The sequence below is a fragment of the Schistocerca cancellata genome, chromosome 12, assembly GCF_023864275.1.
Source record: "Schistocerca cancellata isolate TAMUIC-IGC-003103 chromosome 12, iqSchCanc2.1, whole genome shotgun sequence".
Taxonomy (NCBI): domain Eukaryota; kingdom Metazoa; phylum Arthropoda; class Insecta; order Orthoptera; family Acrididae; genus Schistocerca; species Schistocerca cancellata.
In genome coordinates, this window is record NC_064637.1 from 3,216,541 (window position 1) to 3,244,034 (window position 27,494).

Below are 27,494 nucleotides of genomic sequence, written 5' to 3' on the forward strand. Positions count from 1 at the left end.
GTTCTGCTGTGAGTCAAAGATTTTCGAATCGGACGAAAAACTGATAGTGAATTGTAACGTTCAGGGCCACCTAATGACGATGGATCACTCAAATTGCGTCCCGATTCAATACATCGTCCTCCAGCAGACTTGTCTCCATGGGTCTATTGCTGCCTCGGGCACCTTATGGTCGTTCTCCCGTGAGTCTAGATTATCGAATGGGACGAAAAACTGATAGTTAATTCTAACATTCAGGGCCTCCTAATGACGATGGAACACTCAAATTGCGTCGCGATTCAATACATCGTCATCCTGCAGACTTGTCTCCATGGGTCTATTGCTGCCTCGGGCACCTTGTGGCCGTTCTGCTGTGAGTTAAAGATTTTCGAATCGGACGAAAAACAGATAGTGAATTGTAACATTCATGGCCACCTAATGACGATGGATCACTCAAATTGCATCCCGATTCATTACATCGTCCTCCAGCCGACTTTGTCTCCATTGGTCTATTGCTGCATCGGGCACCTTGTGGCCGTTCTCCTGTGAGTCAAAGATTTTCGAATCGGACGAAAAACTGATAGTGAATTGGAACGTTCAGGGCCACCTAATGACGATGGATCACTCAAATTGCGTTCCGATTCAATACATCGTCCTCCAGCAGGCTTGTCTCCATGGGTCTATTGCTGCCTCTGGCACCTTATGGCCGTTCTGCTGTGAGTCAAAGATTTTCGAATCGGAAAGAAACCGATAGTGAATTGTAACATTCAGGGCCACCTAATGACGATGGATCACTCAAATTGCGTCCCGATTCAATACATCGTCCTCCAGCCAACTTGTCACCATGGGTCTATTGCTGCCTCGGGCACCTTATGGCCGTTCTGCTGTGAGTGTGATTTTCCAATCGGACGAAAAACTGATAGTGAATTGTAACATTCAGGGCCACCTAATGACGATGGATCACTCAAATTGCGTCCCGATTCAATACATCGTCCTCCAGCAGACTTGTCTCCATGGGTCTATTGCTGATTCGGGCACCTTATGGCCGTTCTGCTGTGACTCAAAGATTTTCGAATCGGACGAAAAACTGATAGTGAATTGTAACATTCAGGGCCACCTAATGACGATGGATCACTCAAATTGCGTCCCGATTCAATACATCGTCCTCCAGCAGACTTGTCTCCATGGGTCTATAGCTGCCTCGGGCACCTTATGGCCGTTCTGCTGTGAGTCAAAGATTTTCGAATCGGACGAAAAACTGATAGTGAATTGTAACGTTCAGGGCCACCTAATGACGATGGATCACTCACATTGCGTCCCGATTCAATACATCGTCCTCCAGCCGACTTGTCTCCATGGGTCTATTGCTGCCTCGGGCACCTTATGGCCGTTCTGCTGTGAGTCAAAGATTTTCGAATCGGACGAAAAACTGATAGTGAATTGGAACGTTCAGGGCCACCTAATGACGATGGATCACTCAAATTGCGTCCCGATTCAATACATCGTCCTCCAGCCTACTTGACTCCATGGGTCTATTGCTGAGTCGGGCACCTTATGGCCGTTACGCTGTGAGTCTAGATTATCGAATGCGACGAAAAACTGATAGTGAATTGTAACGTTCAGGGCCACCTAATGACGATGGATCACTCAAATTGCGTCCCGATTCAATACATCGTCCTCCAGCAGACTTGTCTCCATGGGTCTATTGCTGCCTCGGGCACCTTATGGCCGTTCTGCTGTGAGTCAAAGATTTTCGAATCGGACGAAAAACTGATAGTGAATTGTAACGTTCAGGGCCACCTAATGACGATGGATCACTCAAATTGCGTCCCGATTCAATACATCGTCCTCCAGCCTACTTGACTCCATGGGTCTATTGCTGAGTCGGGCACCTTATGGCCGTTCTGCTGTAAGTCTAGATTATCGAATGCGACGAAAAACTGATAGTGAATTGTAACGTTCAGGGCCACCTAATGACGATGGATCACTCAAATTGCGTCCCGATTCAATACATCGTCCTCCAGCAGACTTGTCTCCATGGGTCTATTGCTGCCTCGGGCACCATATGGCCGTTCTGCTGTGAGTCAAAGATTTTCGAATCGGACGAAAAACTGATAGTGAATTGTAACGTTCAAGTCCACCTAATGACGATGGATCACTCAAATTGCGTCCCGATTCAATACATCGTCCTCCAGCCGACTTGTCTCCATGGGTCTATTGCTGCCTCGGGCACCTTATGGCCGTTCTGCTGTGGGTCAAAGATTTTCGAATCGGACGAAGAACTGATAGTGAATTGTAACGTTCAGGGCCACCTAATGACGATGGATCACTCAAATTGCGTCCCGATTCAATACATCGTCCTCCAGCCGACTTGTCTCCATGGGTCTATTGCTGCCTCGGGCACCTTATGGCCGTTCGCTTGTGACTCAAAGATTTTCAAATCTGACGAAAAACTGATAGTGAATTGTAACATTCAGGGCCACCTAATGACGATGGATCACTCAAATTGCGTCCCGATTCAATACATCGTCCTCCAGCCGACTTGTCTCCATGGGTCTATTGCTGCCTCGGGCACCATATGGCCGTTCTGCTGTGAGTCAAAGATTTTCGAATCGGACGAAAAACTGATAGTGAATTGTAACGTTCAAGTCCACCTAATGACGATGGATCACTCAAATTGCGTCCCGATTCAATACATCGTCCTCCAGCAGACTTGTCTCCATGGGTCTATTGCTGCCTCGGGCACCTTATGGCCGTTCTGCTGTGAGTCAAAGATTTTCGAATCGGACGAAAAACTGATAGTGAATTGTAACGTTCAGGGCCACCTAATGACGATGGATCACTCAAATTGAGTCCCGATTCAATACATCGTCCTCCAGCCGACTTGTCTCCATGGGTCTATTGCTGCCTCGGGCACCTTATGGCCGTTCTGCTGTGAGTCAAAGATTTTCGAATCGGACGAAAAACTGATAGTGAATTGTAACGTTCAGGGCCACCTAATGACGATGGATCACTCAAATTGCGTCCCGATTCAATACATCGTCCTCCAGCAGACTTGTCTCCATGGGTCTATTGCTGCCTCGGGCACCTTATGGTCGTTCTCCCGTGAGTCTAGATTATCGAATGGGACGAAAAACTGATAGTTAATTCTAACATTCAGGGCCTCCTAATGACGATGGAACACTCAAATTGCGTCGCGATTCAATACATCGTCATCCTGCAGACTTGTCTCCATGGGTCTATTGCTGCCTCGGGCACCTTATGGCCGTTCTGCTGTGAGTTAAAGATTTTCGAATCGGACGAAAAACAGATAGTGAATTGTAACATTCATGGCCACCTAATGACGATGGATCACTCAAATTGCATCCCGATTCATTACATCGTCCTCCAGCCGACTTTGTCTCCATTGGTCTATTGCTGCATCGGGCACCTTGTGGCCGTTCTCCTGTGAGTCAAAGATTTTCGAATCGGACGAAAAACTGATAGTGAATTGGAACGTTCATGGCCACCTAATGACGATGGATCACTCAAATTGCGTTCCGATTCAATACATCGTCCTCCAGCAGGCTTGTCTCCATGGGTCTATTGCTGCCTCGGGCACCTTATGGCCGTTCTGCTGTGAGTCAAAGATTTTCGAATCGGAAAAAAACCGATAGTGAATTGTAACATTCAGGGCCACCTAATGACGATGGATCACTCAAATTGCGTCCCGATTCAATACATCGTCCTCCAGCCAACTTGTCACCATGGGTCTATTGCTGCCTCGGGCACCTTATGGCCGTTCTGCTGTGAGTGTGATTTTCCAATCGGACGAAAAACTGATAGTGAATTGTAACATTCAGGGCCACCTAATGACGATGGATCACTCAAATTGCGTCCCGATTCAATACATCGTCCTCCAGCAGACTTGTCTCCATGGGTCTATTGCTGATTCGGGCACCTTATGGCCGTTCTGCTGTGACACAAAGATTTTCGAATCGGACGAAAAACTGATAGTGAATTGTAACATTCAGGGCCACCTAATGACGATGGATCACTCAAATTGCGTCCCGATTCAATACATCGTCCTCCAGCAGACTTTTCTCCATGGGTCTATTGCTGCCTCGGGCACCTTATGGCCGTTCTGCTGTGAGTCAAAGATTTTCGAATCGGACGAAAAACTGATAGTGAATTGTAACGTTCAGGGCCACCTAATGACGATGGATCACTCAAATTGCGTCCCGATTCAATACATCGTCCTCCAGCCGACTTGTCTCCATGGGTCTATTGCTGCCTCGGGCACCTTATGGCCGTTCTGCTGTGAGTCAAAGATTTTCGAATCGGACGAAAAACTGATAGTGAATTGGAACGTTCAGGGCCACCTAATGACGATGGATCACTCAAATTGCGTCCCGATTCAATACATCGTCCTCCAGCCTACTTGACTCCATGGGTCTATTGCTGAGTCGGGCACCTTATGGCCGTTATGCTGTGAGTCTAGATTATCGAATGCGACGAAAAACTGATAGTGAATTGTAACGTTCAGGGCCACCTAATGACGATGGATCACTCAAATTGCGTCCCGATTCAATACATCGTCCTCCAGCCGACTTGTCTCCATGGGTCTATTGCTGCCTCGGGCACCTTATGGCCGTTCAGCTGTGAGTCAAAGATTTTCGAATCGGACGAAAAACTGATAGTGAATTGTAACGTTCAGGGCCACCTAATGACGATGGATCACTCAAATTGCGTCCCGATTCAATACATCGTCCTCCAGCCGACTTGTCTCCATGGGTCTATTGCTGCCTCGGGCACCTTATGGCCGTTCTGCTGTGAGTCAAAGATTTTCGAATCGGACGAAAAACTGATAGTGAATTGGAACGTTCAGGGCCACCTAATGACGATGGATCACTCAAATTGCGTCCCGATTCAATACATCGTCCTCCAGCCTACTTGACTCCATGGGTCTATTGCTGAGTCGGGCACCTTATGGCCGTTCTGCTGTAAGTCTAGATTATCGAATGCGACGAAAAACTGATAGTGAATTGTAACGTTCAGGGCCACCTAATGACGATGGATCACTCAAATTGCGTCCCGATTCAATACATCGTCCTCCAGCAGACTTGTCTCCATGGGTCTATTGCTGCCTCGGACACCATATGGCCGTTCTGCTGTGAGTCAAAGATTTTCGAATCGGACGAAAAACTGATAGTGAATTGTAACGTTCATGTCCACCTAATGACGATGGATCACTCAAATTGCGTCCCGATTCAATACATCGTCCTCCAGCAGACTTGTCTCCATGGGTCTATTGCTGCCTCGGGCACCTTATGGCCGTTCTGCTGTGAGTCAAAGATTTTCGAATCGGACGAAAAACTGATAGTGAATTGTAACGTTCAGGGCCACCTAATGACGATGGATCACTCAAATTGAGTCCCGATTCAATACATCGTCCTCCAGCCGACTTGTCTCCATGGGTCTATTGCTGCCTCGGGCACCTTATGGCCGTTCTGCTGTGAGTCAAAGATTTTCGAATCGGACGAAAAACTGATAGTGAATTGTAACGTTCAGGGCCACCTAATGACGATGGATCACTCAAATTGCGTCCCGATTCAATACATCGTCCTCCAGCAGACTTGTCTCCATGGGTCTATTGCTGCCTCGGGCACCTTATGGTCGTTCTCCCGTGAGTCTAGATTATCGAATGGGACGAAAAACTGATAGTTAATTCTAACATTCAGGGCCTCCTAATGACGATGGAACACTCAAATTGCGTCGCGATTCAATACATCGTCATCCTGCAGACTTGTCTCCGTGGGTCTATTGCTGCCTCGGGCACCTTGTGGCCGTTCTGCTGTGAGTTAAAGATTTTCGAATCGGACGAAAAACAGATAGTGAATTGTAACATTCATGGCCACCTAATGACGATGGATCACTCAAATTGCATCCCGATTCATTACATCGTCCTCCAGCCGACTTTGTCTCCATTGGTCTATTGCTGCATCGGGCACCTTGTGGCCGTTCTCCTGTGAGTCAAAGATTTTCGAATCGGACGAAAAACTGATAGTGAATTTGAACCTTCAGGGCCACCTAATGACGATGGATCACTCAAATTGCGTTCCGATTCAATACATCGTCCTCCAGCAGGCTTGTCTCCATGGGTCTATTGCTGCCTCGGGCACCTTATGGCCGTTCTGCTGTGAGTCAAAGATTTTCGAATCGGAAAAAAACCGATAGTGAATTGTAACATTCAGGGCCACCTAATGACGTTGGATCACTCAAATTGCGTCCCGATTCAATACATCGTCCTCCAGCCAACTTGTCTCCATGGGTCTATTGCTGCCTCGGGCACCTTATGGCCGTTCTGCTGTGAGTGTGATTTTCCAATCGGACGAAAAACTGATAGTGAATTGTAACATTCAGGGCCACCTAATGACGATGGACCACACAAATTGCGTCCCGATTCAATACATCGTCCTCCAGCCGACTTGTCTCCATGGGTCTATTGCTGCCTCGGGCACCTTATGGCCGTTCTGCTGTGAGTCAAAGATTTTCGAATCGGACGAAAAACTGATAGTGAATTGTAACGTTCAGGGCCACCTAATGACGATGGATCACTCAAATTGCGTCCCGATTCAATACATCGTCCTCCAGCCGACTTGTCTCCATGGGTCTATTGCTGCCTCGGGCACCTTATGGCCGTTCTGCTGTGAGTCAAAGATTTTCGAATCGGACGAAAAACTGATAGTGAATTGGAACGTTCAGGGCCACCTAATGACGATGGATCACTCAAATTGCGTCCCGATTCTATACATCGTCCTCCAGCCTACTTGACTCCATGGGTCTATTGCTGAGTCGGGCACCTTATGGCCGTTCTGCTGTAAGTCTAGATTATCGAATGCGACGAAAAACTGATAGTGAATTGTAACGTTCAGGGCCACCTAATGACGATGGATCACTCAAATTGCGTCCCGATTCAATACATCGTCCTCCAGCAGACTTGTCTCCATGGGTCTATTGCTGCCTCGGACACCATATGGCCGTTCTGCTGTGAGTCAAAGATTTTCGAATCGGACGATAAACTGATAGTGAATTGTAACGTTCAAGTCCACCTAATGACGATGGATCACTCAAATTGCGTCCCGATTCAATACATCGTCCTCCAGCAGACTTGTCTCCATGGGTCTATTGCTGCCTCGGGCACCTTATGGCCGTTCTGCTGTGAGTCAAAGATTTTCGAATCGGACGAAAAACTGATAGTGAATTGTAACGTTCAGGGCCACCTAATGACGATGGATCACTCAAATTGAGTCCCGATTCAATACATCGTCCTCCAGCCGACTTGTCTCCATGGGTCTATTGCTGCCTCGGGCACCTTATGGCCGTTCTGCTGTGAGTCAAAGATTTTCGAATCGGACGAAAAACTGATAGTGAATTGTAACGTCCAGGGCCACCTAATGACGATGGATCACTCAAATTGCGTCCCGATTCAATACATCGTCCTCCAGCAGACTTGTCTCCATGGGTCTATTGCTGCCTCGGGCACCTTATGGTCGTTCTCCCGTGAGTCTAGATTATCGAATGGGACGAAAAACTGATAGTTAATTCTAACATTCAGGGCCTCCTAATGACGATGGAACACTCAAATTGCGTCGCGATTCAATACATCGTCATCCTGCAGACTTATCTCCATGGGTCTATTGCTGCCTCGGGCACCTTGTGGCCGTTCTGCTGTGAGTTAAAGATTTTCGAATCGGACGAAAAACAGATAGTGAATTGTAACATTCATGGCCACCTAATGACGATGGATCACTCAAATTGCATCCCGATTCATTACATCGTCCTCCAGCCGACTTTGTCTCCATTGGTCTATTGCTGCATCGGGCACCTTGTGGCCGTTCTCCTGTGAGTCAAAGATTTTCGAATCGGACGAAAAACTGATAGTGAATTTGAACGTTCAGGGCCACCTAATGACGATGGATCACTCAAATTGCGTTCCGATTCAATACATCGTCCTCCAGCAGGCTTGTCTCCATGGGTCTATTGCTGCCTCGGGCACCTTATGGCCGTTCTGCTGTGACTCAAAGATTTTCAAATCGGAAAAAAACCGATAGTGAATTGTAACATTCAGGGCCACCTAATGACGTTGGATCACTCAAATTGCGTCCCGATTCAATACATCGTCCTCCAGCCAACTTGTCTCCATGGGTCTATTGCTGCCTCGGGCACCTTATGGCCGTTCTGCTGTGAGTGTGATTTTCCAATCGGACGAAAAACTGATAGTGAATTGTAACATTCAGGGCCACCTAATGACGATGGATCACTCAAATTGCGTCCCGATTCAATACATCGTCCTCCAGCAGACTTGTCTCCATGGGTCTATTGCTGATTCGGGCACCATATGGCCGTTCTGCTGTGACTCAAAGATTTTCGAATCGGACGAAAAACTGATAGTGAATTGTAACATTCAGGGCCACCTAATGACGATGGATCACTCAAATTGCGTCCCGATTCAATACATCGTCCTCCAGCAGACTTGTCTCCATGGGTCTATTGCTGCCTCGGGCACCTTATGGCCGTTCTGCTGTGAGTCAAAGATTTTCGAATCGGACGAAAAACTGATAGTGAATTGTAACGTTCAGGGCCACCTAATGACGATGGATCACTCAAATTGCGTCCCGATTCAATACATCGTCCTCCAGCCGACTTGTCTCCATGGGTCTATTGCTGCCTCGGGCACCTTATGGCCGTTCTGCTGTGATTCAAAGATTTTCGAATCGGACGAAAAACTGATAGTGAATTGTAACGTTCAAATCCACCTAATGACGATGGATCACTCAAATTGCGTCCCGATTCAATACATCGTCCTCCAGCCGACTTGTCTCCATGGGTCTATTGCTGCCTCGGGCACCTTATGGCCGTTCTGCTGTGAGTCAAAGATTTTCGAATCGGACGAAAAACTGATAGTGAAATGTAACCTTCAGGGCCACCTAATGACGATGGATCACTCAAATTGCGTCCCGATTCAATACATCGTCCTCCAGCCGACTTGTCTCCATGGGTCTATTGCTGCCTCGGGCACCTTATGGCCGTTCTGCTGTGAGTCAAAGATTTTCGAATCGGACGAAAAACTGATAGTGAATTGTAACGTTCAGGGCCACCTAATTACGATGGATCACTCAAATTGCGTCCCGATTCAATACATCGTCCTCCAGCAGGCTTGTCTCCATGGGTCTATTGCTGCCTCGGGCACCTTATGGCCGTTCTGCTGTGAGTCAAAGATTTTCGAATCGGACGAAAAACTGATAGTGAATTGTAACATTCAGGGCCACCTAATGAGGATGGACCACACAAATTGCGTCCCGATTCAATACATCGTCCTCCAACAGACTTGTCTCCATGGGTCTATTGCTGCCTCGGGCACCTTATAGCCGTTCTGCTGTGAGTGTGCTTTTCCAATCGGACGAAAAACTGATAGTGAATTGTAACATTCAGGGCCACCTAATGACGATGGATCACTCTAATTGCGTCCCGATTCAATACATCGTCCTCCAGCAGACTTGTCTCCATGGGTCTATTGCTGCCTCGGGCACCTTATGGCCGTTCAGCTGTGAGTCAAAGATTTTCAAATCGGACGAAAAACTGATAGTGAATTGTAACGTTCAGGTCCACCTAATGACGATGGATCACTCAAATTGCGTCCCGATTCAATACATCGTCCTCCAGCAGACTTGTCTCCATGGGTCTATTGCTGCCTCGGGCACCTTATGGTCGTTCTCCCGTGAGTCTAGATTATCGAATGGGACGAAAAACTGATAGTTAATTCTAACATTCAGGGCCTCCTAATGACGATGGAACACTCAAATTGCGTCGCGGTTCAATACATCGTCATCCTGCAGACTTTGTCTCCATGGGTCTATTGCGGATTCGGGCACCTTATGCTGTGACTCAAAGATTTTCGAATCGGACGAAAAACTGATAGTGAATTGTAACATTCAGGGCCACCTAATGCCGATGGAACACTCTAATTGCGTCCCGATTCAATACATCGTCCTCCAGCAGACTTGTCTCCATGGGTATATTGCTGCCTCGGGCACCTTATGGCCGTTCAGCTGTGAGTCAAAGATTTTCGAATCGGACGAAAAACTGATAGTGAATTGTAACGTTCAGGTCCACCTAATGACGATGGATCACTCAAATTGCGTCCCGATTCAATACATCGTCCTCCAGCAGACTTGTCTCCATGGGTCTATTGCTGCCTCGGGCACCTTATGGTCGTTCTCCCGTGAGTCTAGATTATCGAATGGGACGAAAAACTGATAGTTAATTCTAACATTCAGGGCCTCCTAATGACGATGGAACACTCAAATTGCGTCGCGGTTCAATACATCGTCCTCCAGCCGACTTGTCTCCATGGGTCTATTGCTGCCTCGGGCACCTTATGGCCGTTCTGCTGTGAGTCAAAGATTTTCGAATCGGACGAAAAACTGATAGTGAATTGTAACGTTCAGGGCCACCTAATTACGATGGATCACTCAAATTGCGTCCCGATTCAATACATCGTCCTCCAGCAGGCTTGTCTCCATGGGTCTATTGCTGCCTCGGGCACCTTATGGCCGTTCTGCTGTGAGTCAAAGATTTTCGAATCGGACGAAAAACTGATAGTGAATTGTAACATTCAGGGCCACCTAATGAGGATGGACCACACAAATTGCGTCCCGATTCAATACATCGTCCTCCAACAGACTTGTCTCCATGGGTCTATTGCTGCCTCGGGCTCCTTATTGCCGTTCTGCTGTGAGTCAAAGATTTTCGAATCGGAAGAAAAACCGATAGTGAATTGTACCATTCAGGGCCACCTAATGACGATGGATGACTCAAATTGCGTCCCGATTCAATACATCGTCCTCCAGCCAACTTGTCTCCATGGGTCTATTGCTGCCTCGGGCACCTTATGGCCGTTCTGCTGTGAGTGTGCTTTTCCAATCGGACGAAAAACTGATAGTGAATTGTAACATTCAGGGCCACCTAATGACGATGGATCACTCTAATTGCGTCCCGATTCAATACATCGTCCTCCAGCAGACTTGTCTCCATGGGTCTATTGCTGCCTCGGGCACCTTATGGCCGTTCTGCTGTGAGTCTAGATTATCGAATGCGACGACAAACTGATAGTGAATTGTAACGTTCAGGGCCACCTAATGACGATGGATCACTCAAATTGCGTCCCGATTCAATACATCGTCCTCCAGCAGACTTGTCTCCATGGGCCTATTGCTGCCTCGGACACCTTATGGCGGTTCTGCTGTGAGTCAAAGATTTTCGAATCGGACGAAAAACAGATAGTGAATTGTAACATTCATGGCCACCTAATGACGATGGATCACTCAAATTGCATCCCGATTCATTACATCGTCCTCCAGCCGACTTTGTCTCCATGGGTCTATTGCGGATTCGGGCACCTTATGCTGTGACTCAAAGATTTTCGAATCGGACGAAAAACTGATAGTGAATTGTAACATTCAGGGTCTCCTAATGCCGATGGAACACTCAAATTGCGTCGCGATTCAATACATCGTCATCCAGCAGACTTGTCTCCATGGGTCTATTGTTGCCTCGGGCACCTTATGGCCGTTCTGCTGTGAGTCAAAGATTTTCGAATCGGACGAAAAACTGATAGTGAATTCTAACATTCAGGGCCACCTAATGACGATGGATCACTCAAATTGCGTCCCGATTCAATACATCGTCCTCCAGCCTACTTGACTCCATGGGTCTATTGCTGAGTCGGGCACCTTATGGCCGTTCTGCTGTGAGTCTAGATTATGGAATGCGACGAAAAACTGATAGTGAATTGTAACGTTCAGGGCCACCTAATGACAATGGATCACTCAAATTGCGTCCCGATTCAATACATCGTCCTCCAGCAGACTTGTCTCCATGGGTCTATTGCTGCCTGGGGCACCTTATGGCCGTTCTGCTGTGAGTCAACTATTTTCGAATCGGACGAAAAACTGATAGTGAATTGTAACGTTCAGGGCCACCTAATGACGATGGATCACTCAATTTGCGTCCCGATTCAATACATCGTCCTCCAGCAGACTTGTCTCCATGGGTCTATTGCTGCCTCGGACACCTTATGGCCGTTCTGCTGTGAGTCAAAGATTTTCCAATCGGACGAAAAACATATACTGAATTGTAACATTCAGGGCCACCTAATGACGATGGATCACTCAAATTGCGTCCCGATTCAATACATCGTCCTTCAGCCTACTTGACTCCATGGGTCTATTGCTGAGTCGGGCACCTTATGGCCGTTCTGCTGTGAGTCTAGATTATCGAATGCGACGAAAAACTGATAGTGAATTGTAACGTTCAGGGCCACCTAATGACGATGGATCACTCAAATTGCGTCCCGATTCAATACATCGTCCTCCAGCAGACTTGTCTCCATGGGTCTATTGCTGCCTGGGGTACCTTATGGCCGTTCTGCTGTGAGTCAAAGATTTTCGAATCGGACGAAAAACTGATAGTGAATTGTAACGTTCAGGTCCACCTAATGACGATGGATCACTCAAATTGCGTCCCGATTCAATACATCGTCCTCCAGCAGACTTGTCTCCATGGGTCTATTGCTGCCTCGGGCACCTTATGGCCGTTCGGCTGTGAGTCAAAGATTTTCGAATCGGACGAAAAACAGATACTGAATTGTAACATTCAGGGCCACCTAATGACGATGGATCACTCAAATTGCGTCCCGATTCAATACATCGTCCTCCAGCAGACTTGTCTCCATGGGTCCATTGCTGCCTCGGGCACCTTATGGTCGTTCTCCCGTGAGTCTAGATTATCGAATGGGACGAAAAACTGATAGTTAATTCTAACATTCAGGGCCTCCTAATGACGATGGAACACTCAAATTGCGTCGCGATTCAATACATCGTCATCCTGCAGACTTGTCTCCATGGGTCTATTGCTGCCTCGGGCACCTTGTGGCCGTTCTGCTGTGAGTTAAAGATTTTCGAATCGGACGAAAAACAGATAGTGAATTGTAACATTCATGGCCACCTAATGACGATGGATCACTCAAATTGCATCCCGATTCATTACATCGTCCTCCAGCCGACTTTGTCTCCATTGGTCTATTGCTGCATCGGGCACCATGTGGCCGTTCTCCTGTGAGTCAAAGATTTTCGAATCGGACGAAAAACTGATAGTGAATTGGAACGTTCAGGGCCACCTAATGACGATGGATCACTCAAATTGCGTTCCGATTCAATACATCGTCCTCCAGCAGGCTTGTCTCCATGGGTCTATTGCTGCCTCGGGCACCTTATGGCCGTTCTGCTGTGAGTCAAAGATTTTCGAATCGGAAAAAAACCGATAGTGAATTGTAACATTCAGGGCCACCTAATGACGATGGATCACTCAAATTGCGTCCCGATTCAATACATCGTCCTCCAGCCAACTTGTCTCCATGGGTCTATTGCTGCCTCGGGCACCTTATGGCCATTCTGCTGTGAGTGTGATTTTCCAATCGGACGAAAAACTGATAGTGAATTGTAACATTCAGGGCCACCTAATGACGATGGATCACTCAAATTGCGTCCCGATTCAATACATCGTCCTCCAGCAGACTTGTCTCCATGGGTCTAATGCTGATTCGGGCACCTTATGGCCGTTCTGCTGTGACTCAAAGATTTTCGAATCGGACGAAAAACTGATAGTGAATTGTAACATTCAGGGCCACCTAATGACGATGGATCACTCAAATTGCGTCCCGATTCAATACATCGTCCTCCAGCAGACTTGTCTCCATGGGTCTATTGCTGCCTCGGGCACCTTATGGCCGTTCTGCTGTGAGTCAAAGATTTTCGAATCGGACGAAAAACTGATAGTGAATTGTAACGTTCAGGGCCACCTAATGACGATGGATCATTCAAATTGCGTCCCGATTCAATACATCGTCCTCCAGCCGACTTGTCTCCATGGGTCTATTGCTGCCTCGGGCACCTTATGGCCGTTCTGCTGTGAGTCAAAGATTTTCGAATCGGACGAAAAACTGATAGTGAATTGGAACGTTCAGGGCCACCTAATGACGATGGATCACTCAAATTGCGTCCCGATTCAATACATCGTCCTCCAGCAGACTTGTCTCCATGGGTCTATTGCTGCCTCGGGCACCTTATGGCCGTTCTGCTGTGAGTCAAAGATTTTCGAATCGGACGAAAAACTGATAGTGAAAGGTAACGTTCAGGGCCACCTAATGACGATGGATCACTCAAATTGCGTCCCGATTCAATACATCGTCCTCCAGCCGACTTGTCTCCATGGGTCTATTGCTGCCTCGGGCACCTTATGGCCGTTCTGCTGTGAGTCAAAGACTTTCGAATCGGACGAAAAACTGATAGTGAATTGTAACGTTCAGGGCCACCTAATTACGATGGATCACTCAAATTGCGTCCCGATTCAATACATCGTCCTCCAGCAGGCTTGTCTCCATGGGTCTATTGCTGCCTCGGGCACCTTATGGCCGTTCTGCTGTGAGTCAAAGATTTTCGAATCGGACGAAAAACTGATAGTGAATTGTAACATTCAGGGCCACCTAATGAGGATGGACCACACAAATTGCGTCCAGATTCAATACATCGTCCTCCAACAGACATGTCTCCATGGGTCTATTGCTGCCTCGGGCTCCTTATGGCCGTTCTGCTGTGAGTCAAAGATTTTCGAATCGGAAGAAAAACCGATAGTGAATTGTAACATTCAGGGCCACCTAATGACGATGGATGACTCAAATTGCGTCCCGATTCAATACATCGTCCTCCAGCCAACTTGTCTCCATGGGTCTATTGCTGCCTCGGGCACCTTATGGCCGTTCTGCTGTGAGTGTGCTTTTCCAATCGGACGAAAAACTGATAGTGAATTGTAACATTCAGGGCCACCTAATGACGATGGATCACTCTAATTGCGTCCCGATTCAATACATCGTCCTCCAGCAGACTTGTCTCCATGGGTCTATTGCTGCCTCGGGCACCTTATGGCCGTTCAGCTGTGAGTCAAAGATTTTCGAATCGGACGAATAACTGATAGTGAATTGTAACGTTCAGGTCCACCTAATGACGATGGATCACTCAAATTGCGTCCCGATTCAATACATCGTCCTCCAGCAGACTTGTCTCCATGGGTCTATTGCTGCCTCGGGCACCTTATGGTCGTTCTCCCGTGAGTCTAGATTATCGAATGGGACGAAAAACTGATAGTTAATTCTAACATTCAGGGCCTCCTAATGACGATGGAACACTCAAATTGCGTCGCGGTTCAATACATCGTCATCCTGCAGACTTGTCTCCATGGGTCTATTGCTGCCTCGGGCACCTTGTGGCCGTTCTGCTGTGAGTCAAAGAATTTCGAATCGGACGAAAAACTGATAGTGAATTGTAACATTCAGGGCCACCTAATGACGATGGATCACTCAAATTGCATCCCGATTCATTACATCGTCCTCCAGCCGACTTTGTCTCCATGGGTCTATTGCTGCATCAGGCACCTTGTGGCCGTTCTCCTGTGAGTCAAAGATTTTCGAATCGGACGAAAAACTGATAGTGAATTGTAACTTTCGGGGCCACCTAATGACGATGGATCACTCAAATTGCGTCCCGATTCAATACATCGTCCTCCAGCCGACTTGTCTCCATGGGTCTATTGCTGCCTCGGGCACCTTATGGCCGTTCTGCTGTGGGTCAAAGATTTTCGAATCGGACGAAGAACTGATAGTGAATTGTAACGTTCAGGGCCACCTAATGACGATGGATCACTCAAATTGCGTCCCGATTCAATACATCGTCCTCCAGCCGACTTGTCTCCATGGGTCTATTGCTGCCTCGGGCACCTTATGGCCGTTCGCTTGTGACTCAAAGATTTTCAAATCTGACGAAAAACTGATAGTGAATTGTAACATTCAGGGCCTCCTAATGACGATGGATCACTCAAATTGCGTCCCGATTCAATACATCGTCCTCCAGCCGACTTGTCTCCATGGGTCTATTGCTGCCTCGGGCACCTTATGGCCGTTCTGCTGTGAGTCAAAGATTTTCGAATCGGACGAAAAACTGATAGTGAATTGTAACGTTCAGGGCCACCTAATGACGATGCATCACTCAAATTGCGTCCCGATTCAATACATCGTCCTCCAGCAGGCTTGTCCCCATGGGTCTATTGCTGCCTCGGGCACCTTATGGCCGTTCTGCTGTGGGTCAAAGATTTTCGAATCGGACGAAGAACTGATAGTTAATTGTAACTTTCAGGGCCACCTAATGACGATGGATCCCTCAAATTGCGTCCCGATTCAATACATAGTCCTCCAGCAGACTTGTCTCTATGGGTCTATTGCGGATTCGGGCACCTTATGCTGTGACTCAAAGATTTTCGAATCGGACGAAAAACTGATAGTGAATTGTAACATTTAGGGTCTCCTAATGCCGATGGAACACTCAAATTGCGTCGCGATTCAATACATCGTCATCCAGCAGACTTGTCTCCATGGGTCTATTGTTGCCTCGGGCACCTTATGGCCGTTCTGCTGTGAGTCAAAGATTTTCGAATCGGACGAAAAACTGATAGTGAATTGTAACATTCAGGGCCACCTAATGACGATGGATCACTCAAATTGCGTCCCGATTCAATACATCGTCCTTCAGCCTACTTGACTCCATGGGTCTATTGCTGAGTCGGGCACCTTATGGCCGTTCTGCTGTGAGTCTAGATTATCGAATGCGACGAAAAACTGATAGTGAATTGTAACGTTCAGGGCCACCTAATGACGATGGATCACTCAAATTGAGTCCCGATTCAATACATCGTCCTCCAGCAGACTTGTCTCCATGGGTCTATTGCTGCCTGGGGCACCTTATGGCCGTTCTGCTGTGAGTCAAAGATTTTCGAATCGGACGAAAAACTGCGAGTGAATTGTAACGTTCAGGTCCACCTAATGACGATGGATCACTCAAATTGCGTCCCGATTCAATACATCGTCCTCCAGCAGACTTGTCTCCATGGGTCTATTGCTGCCTCGGGCACCTTATGGCCGTTCTGCTGTTAGTCAAAGATTTTCGAATCGGACGAAAAACAGATACTGAATTGTAACATTCAGGGCCACCTAATGACGATGGATCACTCAAATTGCGTCCCAATTCAATACGTCGTCATCCAGCAGACTTGTCTCCATGGGTCTATTGCTGCCTCGGGCACCTTATGGTCGTTCTCCCGTGAGTCTAGATTCTTGAATGGGACGAAGAACTGATAGTTAATTCTAACATTCAGGGCCTCCTAATGACGATGGAACACTCAAATTGCGTCGCGATTCAATACATCGTCATCCTGCAGACGTCTCCATGGGTCTATTGCTGCCTCGGGCACCTTGTGGCCGTTCTGCTGTGAGTCAAAGATTTTCGAATCGGACGAAAAACTGATAGTGAATTGTAACATTCAGGGCCACCTAATGACGATGGATCACTCAAATTGCGTCCCGATTCAATACATCGTCCTCCAGCCGACTTGACTCCATGGGTGTATTGCTGCCTCGGGCACCTTATGGTCGTCTCCCGTAAGTCTAGATTATCGAATGCGACGAAAAACTGATAGTGAATTGTAACGTTCAGGGCCACCTAATGACGATGGATCACCCAAATTGCGTCCCGATTCAATACATCGTCCTCCAGCAGACTTGTCTCCATGGGTCTATTGCTGCCTGGGGCACCTTATGGCCGTTCTGCTGTGAGTCAAAGATTTTCGAATCGGACGAAAAACTGATAGTGAATTGTAACGTTCAGGTCCACCTAATGACGATGGATCACTCAAATTGCGTCCCGATTCAATACATCGACCTCCAGCAGACTTGTCTCCATGGGTCTATTACTGCCTCGGGCACCTTATGGCCGTTCTGCTGTGAGTCAAAGATTTTCGAATCGGACGAAAAACAGATACTGAATTGTAACATTCAGGGCCACCTAATGACGATGGATCACTCAAATTGCGTCCCGATTCAATACGTCGTCATCCAGCAGACTTGTCTCCAAGGGTCTATTGCTGCCTCGGGCACCTTATAGTCGTTCTCCCGTGAGTCTAGATTATCGAATGGGACGAAAAACTGATAGTTAATTCTAACATTCAGGGTCTCCTAATGACGATGGAACACTCAAATTGCGTCGCGATTCAATACATCGTCATCCTGCAGACTTGTCTCCATGGGTCCATTGCTGCCTCGGGCACCTTGTGGCCGTTCTGCTGTGAGTCAAAGATTTTCGAATCGGACGAAAAACTGATAGTGAATTGTAACATTCAGGGCCTCCTAATGACGATGGATCACTCAAATTGCGTCCCGATTCAATACATCGTCCTCCAGCCGACTTGACTCCATGGGTCTATTGCTGCCTCGGGCACCTTATGGTCGTTCTCCCGTGAGTCTAGATTATCGAATGCGACGAAAAACTGATAGTGAATTGTAACGTTCAGGGACACTTAATGACGATGGATCACTCAAATTGCGTCCCGATTCAATACATCGTCCTCCAGCAGACTTGTCTCCATGGGTCCATTGCTGCCTGGGGCACCTTATGGCCGTTCTGCTGTGAGTCAAAGATTTTCGAATCGGACGAAAAACTGATAGTGAATTGTAACGTTCAGGTCCACCTAATGACGATGGATCACTCAAATTGCGTCCCGATTCAATACATCGACCTCCAGCAGACTTGCCTCCATGGGTCTATTGCTGCCTCGGGCACCTTATGGCCGTTCTGCTGTGAGTCAAAGATTTTCGAATCGGACGAAAAACAGATACTGAATTGCAACATTCAGGGCCACCTAATGACGATGGATCACTCAAATTGCGTCCCGATTCAATACGTCGTCATCCAGCAGACTTGTCTCCAAGGGTCTATTGCTACCTCGGGCACCTTATGGTCGTTCTCCCGTGAGTCTAGATTATCGAATGGGACGAAAAACTGATAGTTAATTCTAACATTCAGGGCCTCCTAATGACGATGGAACACTCAAATTGCGTCGCGATTCAATACATCGTCATCCTGCAGACTTGTCTTCATGGGTCTATTGCTGCCTCGGGCACCTTGTGGCCGTTCTGCTGTGTGTCAAAGATTTTCGAATCGGACGAAAAACTGATAGTGAATTGTAACATTCAGGGACACCTAATGACGATGGATCACTCAAATTGCGTCCCGATTCAATACATCGTCCTCCAGCCGACATGACTCCATGGGTCTATTGCTGCCTCGGGCACCTTATGGTCGTTCTCCCGTGAGTCTAGATTATCGAATGCGACGAAAAACTGATAGTGAATTGTAACGTTCAGGGCCACCTAATGACGATGGATCACTCAAATTGCGTCCCGATTCAATACATCGTCCTCCAGCAGACTTGTCTCCATGGGTCTATTGCTGCCTCGGGCACCATATGGCCGTTCTGCTGTGAGTCAAAGATTTTCGAATCGGACGAAAAACTGATAGTGAATTGTAACGTTCAGGGCCACCTAATGACGATGGATCACTCAAATTGCGTCCCGATTCAATACATCGTCCTCCAGCAGACTTGTCTCCATGGGTCTATTGCTGCCTGGGGCACCTTATGGCCGTTCTGCTGTGAGTCAAAGATTTTCGAATCGGACGAAAAACTGATAGTGAATTGTAACGTTCAGGTCCACCTAATGACGATGGATCACTCAAATTGCGTCCCGATTCAATACATCGACCTCCAGCAGACTTGTCTCCATGGGTCTATTGCTGCCTCGGGCACCTTATGGCCGTTCTGCTGTGAGTCAAAGATTTTCGAATCGGACGAAAAACAGATACTGAATTGTAACATTCAGGGCCACCTAATGACGATGGATCACTCAAATTGCGTCCCGATTCAATACGTCGTCATCCAGCAGACTTGTCTCCATGGGTCTATTGCTGCCTCGGGCACCTTATGGCCGTTCTGCTGTGAGTCAAAGATTTTCGAATCGGACGAAAAACAGATACTGAATTGTAACATTCAGGGCCTCCTAATGACGATGGAACACTCAAATTGCGTCGCGATTCAATACATCGTCATCCTGCAGACTTGTCTCCATGGGTCTATTGCTGCCTCGGGCACCTTGTGGCCGTTCTGCTGTGAGTCAAAGATTTTCGAATCGGACGAAAAACTGATAGTGAATTGTAACATTCAGGGCCACCTAATGACGATGGATCACTCAAATTGCGTCCCGATTCAATACATCGTCCTCCAGCCGACTTGATTCCATGGGTCTATTGCTGCCTCGGGCACCTTATGGCCGTTCTGCTGTGTGTCTAGATTATCGAATGCGACGAAAAACTGATAGTGAATTGTAACATTCAGGGCCACCTAATGACGATGGATCACTCAACTTGCGTCCCGATTCAATACATCGTTCTCCAGCCGACTTGACTCCATGGGTCTATTGCTGAGTCGGGCACCTTATGGCCGTTCTGCTGTGAGTCTAGATTATCGAATGCGACGAAAAACTGATAGTGAATTGTAACATTCAGGGCCATCTAATGACGATGGATCACTCAAATTGCGTCCCGATTCAATACATCGTCCTCCAGCCGACTTGTCTCCATGGGTCTATTGCTGCCTAGGGCACCTTATGGCCGTACTGCTGTGAGTGTGATTTTCCAATCGCACGAAAAACTGATAGTGAATTGTAACATTCAGGGCCACCTAATGAGGATGGATCACTCTAATTGCGTCCCGATTCAATACATCGTCCTCCAGCAGGCTTGTCTCCATGGGTCTATTGCTGATTCGTGCACCTTGTGGCCGTTCTGCTGTAACTCAAAGATTTTCGAATCGGACGAAAAACTGATAGTGAATTGTAACATTCAGGGTCTCCTAATGCCGATGGAACACTCAAATTGCGTCGCGATTCAATACATCGTCATCCAGCAGACTTGTCTCCATGGGTCTATTGTTGCCTCGGGCACCTTATGGAAGTTCTGCTGTGAGTCAAAGATTTTCGAATCGGACGAAAAACTGATAGTGAATTGTAACATTCAGGGCCACCTAATGACGATGGATCACTCAAATTGCGTCCCGATTCAATACATCGTCCTTCAGCCTACTTGACTCCATGGGTCTATTGCTGAGTCGGGCACCTTATGGCCGTTCTGCTGTGAGTCTAGATTATCGAATGCGACGAAAAACTGATAGTGAATTGTAACGTTCAGGGCCACCTAATGACGATGGATCACTCAAATTGCGTCCCGATTCAATACATCGTGCTCCAGCAGACTTGTCTCCATGGGTTTATTGCTGCCTCGGGCACATAATGGCCGTTCTGCTGTGAGTCAAAGATTTTCGAATCGGACGAAAAACTGATAGTGAATTGTAACGTTCAGGGCCATCTAATGACGATGGATCACTCAAATTGCGTCCCGATTCAATACATCGTCCTCCAGCAGACTTGCATCCATGGGCCTATTGCTGCATCGGGCACCTTATGGTCGTTCTCCCGTGAGTCTAGATTATTGAATGGGACGAAGAACTGATAGTTAATTCTAACATTCAGGGCCTCCTAATGACGATGGAACACTCAAATTGCGTCGCGATTCAATACATCGTCATCCTGCAGACTTGTCTCCATGGGTCTATTGCTGCCTCGGGCACCTTGTGGCCGTTCTGCTGTGAGTCAAAGATTTTCGAATCGGACGAAAAACTGATAGTGAATTGTAGCAATCAGGGCCACCTAATGACGATGGATCACTCAAATTGCGTCCCGATTCAATACATCGTCCTCCAGCCGACTTGACTCCATGGGTCTATTGCTGCCTCGGGCACCTTATGGTCGTTCTCCCGTGAGTCTAGATTATCGAATGCGACGAAAAACTGATAGTGAATTGTAGCGTTCAGGGCCACCTAATGACGATGGATCACTCAAATTGCGTCCCGATTCAATACATCGTCCTCCAGCAGACTTGTCTCCATGGGTCTATTGCTGCCTGGGGCACCTTATGGCCGTTCTGCTGTGAGTCAAAGATTTTCGAATCGGACGAAAAACTGATAGTGAATTGTAACGTTCAGGTCCACCTAATGACGATGGATCACTCAAATTGAGTCCCGATTCAATACATCGTCCTCCAGCAGACTTGTCTCCATGGGTCTATTGCTGCCTCGGGCACCTTATGGCCGTTCTGCTGTGAGTCAAAGATTTTCGAATCGGACGGAAAACAGATACTGAATTGTAACATTCAGGGCCACCTAATGACGATGGATCACTCAAATTGCGTCCCGATTCAATACGTCGTCATCCAGCAGACTTGTCTCCATGGGTCTATTGCTGCCTCGGGCACCTTATGGTCGTTCTCCCGTGAGTCTAGATTATCGAATGGGACGAAAAACTGATAGTTAATTCTAACATTCAGGGCCTCCTAATGACGATGGAACACTCAAATTGCGTCGCGATTCAATACATCGTCATCCTGCAGACTTGTCTCCATGGGTCTATTGCTGCCTCGGGCACCTTGTGGCCGTTCTGCTGTGAGTCAAAGATTTTCGAATCGGACGAAAAACTGATAGTGAATTGTAACATTCAGGGCCACCTAAAGACGATGGATCACTCAAATTGCGTCCCGATTCAATACATCGTCCTCCAGCCGACTTGTCTCCATGGGTCTATTGCTGCCTCGGGCACCTTATGGCCGTTCTGCTGTGAGTCAAAGATTTTCGAATCGGACGAAAAACTGATAGTGAATTGTAACATTCAGGGCCACCTAATGACGATGGATCACTCAACTTGCGTCCCGATTCAATACATCGTTCTCCAGCCGACTTGACTCCATGGGTCTATTGCAGCCTCGGGCACCTTTTGGCCGTTCTGCTGTGAGTCTAGATTATCGAATGCGACGAAAAACTGATAGTGAATTGTAACGTTCAGGGCCACCTAATGACGATGGATCACTCAAATTGCGTCCCGATTCAATACATCGTCCTCCAGCCGACTTGTCTCCATGGGTCTATTGCTGCCTCGGGCACCTTATGGCCGTACTGCTGTGAGTGTGATTTTCCAATCGGACGAAAAACTGATAGTGAATTGTAACATTCAGGGCCACCTAATGAGGATGGATCACTCAAATTGCGTCCCGATTCAATACATCGTCCTCCAGCAGGCTTGTCTCCATGGGTCTATTGCTGATTCGGGCACCTTGTGGCCGTTCTGCTGTGACTCAAAGATTTTCGAATCGGACGAAAAACTGATAGTGAATTGTAACATTCAGGGTCTCCTAATGCCGATGGAACACTCAAATGGCGTCGCGATTCAATACATTGTCATCCAGCAGATATGTCTCCATGGGTCTATTGTTGCCTCGGGCACCTTATGGCCGTTCTGCTGTGAGTCAAAGATTTTCGAATCGGACGAAAAACTGATAGTGAATTGTAACATTCAGGGCCACCTAATGACGATGGATCACTCAAATTGCGTCCCGATTCAATACATCGTCCTTCAGCCTACTTGACTCCATGGGTCTATTGCTGAGTCGGGCACCTTATGGCCGTTCTGCTGTGAGTCTAGATTATCGAATGCGACGAAAAACTGATAGGGAATTGTAACGTTCAGGGCCACCTAATGACGATGGATCACTCAAATTGCGTCCCGATTCAATACATCGTGCTCCAGCAGACTTGTCTCCATGGGTCTATTGCTGCCTCGGGCACCTTATGGCCGTTCTGCTGTGAGTGAAAGATTTTCGAATCGGACGAAATACTGATAGTGAATTGTAACGTTCAGGGCCATCTAATGACGATGGATCACTCAAATTGCGTCCCGATTCAATACATCGTCCTCCAGCAGACTTGTCTCCATGGGCCTATTGCTGCATCGGGCACCTTATGGCCGCTTCCTGTGAGTCAAAGATTTTCGAATCGGACGAAAAACTGATAGTGAATTGTAACTTTCAGGGCCACCTAATGACGATGGATCACTCAAATTGCGTCCCGATTCAATACATCGTCCTCCAGCCGACTTGTCTCCATGGGTCTATTGCTGCCTCGGGCACCTTATGGCCGTTCTGCTGTGAGTCAAAGATTTTCGAATCGGAAGAAAAACTGATAGTGAATTGTAACATTCAGGGCCACCTAATGACGATGGAACACTCAAATTGCGTCGCGATTCAATACATCGTCATCCTGCAGACTTGTCTCCATGGGTCTATTGCTGCCTCGGGCACCTTGTGGCCGTTCTGCTGTGAGTCAAAGATTTTCGAATCGGACGAAAAACTGATAGTGAATTGTAACATTCAGGGCCACCTAATGACGATGGATCACTCAAATTGCGTCCCGATTCAATACATCGTCCTCCAGCCGACTTGACTCCATGGGTCTATTGCTGCCTCGGGCACCTTATGGCCGTTCTGCTGTGTGTCTAGATTATCGAATGCGACGAAAAACTGATAGTGAATTGTAACGTTCAGGGCCACCTAATGACGATGGATCACTCAAATTGCGTCCCGATTCAATACATCGTCCTCCAGCAGACTTGTCTCCATGGGTCTATTGCTGCCTCGGGCACCATATGGCCGTTCTGCTGTGAGTCAAAGATTTTCGAATCGGACGAAAAACTGATAGTGAATTGTAACGTTCAGGGCCACCTAATGACGATGGATCACTCAAATTGCGTCCCGATTCAATACATCGTCCTCCAGCAGACTTGTCTCCATGGGTCTATTGCTGCCTGGGGCACCTTATGGCCGTTCTGCTGTGAGTCAAAGATTTTCGAATCGGACGAAAAACTGATAGTGAATTGTAACGTTCAGGTCCACCTAATGACGATGGATCACTCAAATTGCGTCCCGATTCAATACATCGACCTCCAGCAGACTTGTCTCCATGGGTCTATTGCTGCCTCGGGCACCTTATGGCCGTTCTGCTGTGAGTCAAAGATTTTCGAATCGGACGAAAAACAGATACTGAATTGTAACATTCAGGGCCACCTAATGACGATGGATCACTCAAATTGCGTCCCGATTCAATACGTCGTCATCCAGCAGACTTGTCTCCATGGGTCTATTGCTGCCTCGGGCACCTTATGGCCGTTCTGCTGTGAGTCAAAGATTTTCGAATCGGACGAAAAACAGATACTGAATTGTAACATTCAGGGCCTCCTAATGACGATGGAACACTCAAATTGCGTCGCGATTCAATACATCGTCATCCTGCAGACTTGTCTCCATGGGTCTATTGCTGCCTCGGGCACCTTGTGGCCGTTCTGCTGTGAGTCAAAGATTTTCGAATCGGACGAAAAACTGATAGTGAATTGTAACATTCAGGGCCACCTAATGACGATGGATCACTCAAATTGCGTCCCGATTCAATACATCGTCCTCCAGCCGACTTGATTCCATGGGTCTATTGCTGCCTCGGGCACCTTATGGCCGTTCTGCTGTGTGTCTAGATTATCGAATGCGACGAAAAACTGATAGTGAATTGTAACGTTCAGGGCCACCTAATGACGATGGATCACTCAAATTGCGTCCCGATTCAATACATCGTGCTCCAGCAGACTTGTCTCCATGGGTCTATTGCTGCCTGGGGCACCTTACGGCCGTTCTGCTGTGAGTCAAAGATTTTCGAATCGGACGAAAAACTGATAGTGAATTGTAACGTTCAGGGCCATCTAATGACGATGGATCACTCAAATTGCGTCCCGATTCAATACATCGTCCTCCAGCAGACTTGTCTCCATGGGCCTATTGCTGCATCTGGCACCTTATGGCCGTTCTCCTGTGAGTCAAAGATTTCCGAATCGGACGAAAAACTGATAGTGAATTGTAACTTTCAGGGCCACCTAATGACGATGGATCACTCAAATTGCGCCCCGATTCAATACATCGTCCTCCAGCCGACTTGTCTCCATGGATCTTTTGCTGCCTCGGGCACCTTATGGCCGTTCTGCTGTGAGTCAAAGATTTTCGAATCGGACGAAAAACTGATAGTGAATTGTAACATTCAGGGCCACCTAATGACGATGGATCACTCAACTTGCGTCCCGATTCAATACATCGTTCTCCAGCCGACTTGACTCCATGGGTCTATTGCAGCCTCGGGCACATTTTGGCCGTTCTGCTGTGAGTCTAGATTATCGAATGCGACGAAAAACTGATAGTGAATTGTAACGTTCAGGGCCATCTAATGACGATGGATCACTCAAATTGCGTCCCGATTCAATACATCGTCCTCCAGCCGACTTGTCTCCATGGGTCTATTGCTGCCTAGGGCACCTTATGGCCGTACTGCTGTGAGTGTGATTTTCCAATCGCACGAAAAACTGATAGTGAATTGTAACATTCAGGGCCACCTAATGAGGATGGATCACTCTAATTGCGTCCCGATTCAATACATCGTCCTCCAGCAGGCTTGTCTCCATGGGTCTATTGCTGATTCGTGCACCTTGTGGCCGTTCTGCTGTAACTCAAAGATTTTCGAATCGGACGAAAAACTGATAGTGAATTGTAACATTCAGGGTCTCCTAATGCCGATGGAACACTCAAATTGCGTCGCGATTCAATACATCGTCATCCAGCAGACTTGTCTCCATGGGTCTATTGTTGCCTCGGGCACCTTATGGAAGTTCTGCTGTGAGTCAAAGATTTTCGAATCGGACGAAAAACTGATAGTGAATTGTAACATTCAGGGCCACCTAATGACGATGGATCACTCAAATTGCGTCCCGATTCAATACATCGTCCTTCAGCCTACTTGACTCCATGGGTCTGTTGCTGAGTCGGGCACCTTATGGCCGTTCTGCTGTGAGTCTAGATTATCGAATGCGACGAAAAACTGATAGTGAATTGTAACGATCAGGGCCACCTAATGACGATGGATCACTCAAATTGCGTCCCGATTCAATACATCGTGCTCCAGCAGACTTGTCTCCATGGGTTTATTGCTGCCTCGGGCACATAATGGCCGTTCTGCTGTGAGTCAAAGATTTTCGAATCGGACGAAAAACTGATAGTGAATTGTAACGTTCAGGGCCATCTAATGACGATGGATCACTCAAATTGCGTCCCGATTCAATACATCGTCCTCCAGCAGACTTGTCTCCATGGGCCTATTGCTGCATCGGGCACCTTATGGTCGTTCTCCCGTGAGTCTAGATTATTGAATGGGACGAAGAACTGATAGTTAATTCTAACATTCAGGGCCTCCTAATGACGATGGAACACTCAAATTGCGTCGCGATTCAATACATCGTCATCCTGCAGACTTGTCTCCATGGGTCTATTGCTGCCTCGGGCACCTTGTGGCCGTTCTGCTGTGAGTCAAAGATTTTCGAATCGGACGAAAAACTGATAGTGAATTGTAACAATCAGGGCCACCTAATGACGATGGATCACTCAAATTGCGTCCCGATTCAATACATCGTCCTCCAGCCGACTTTACTCCATGGGTCTATTGCTGCCTCGGGCACCTTATGGTCGTTCTCCCGTGAGTCTAGATTATCGAATGCGACGAAAAACTGATAGTGA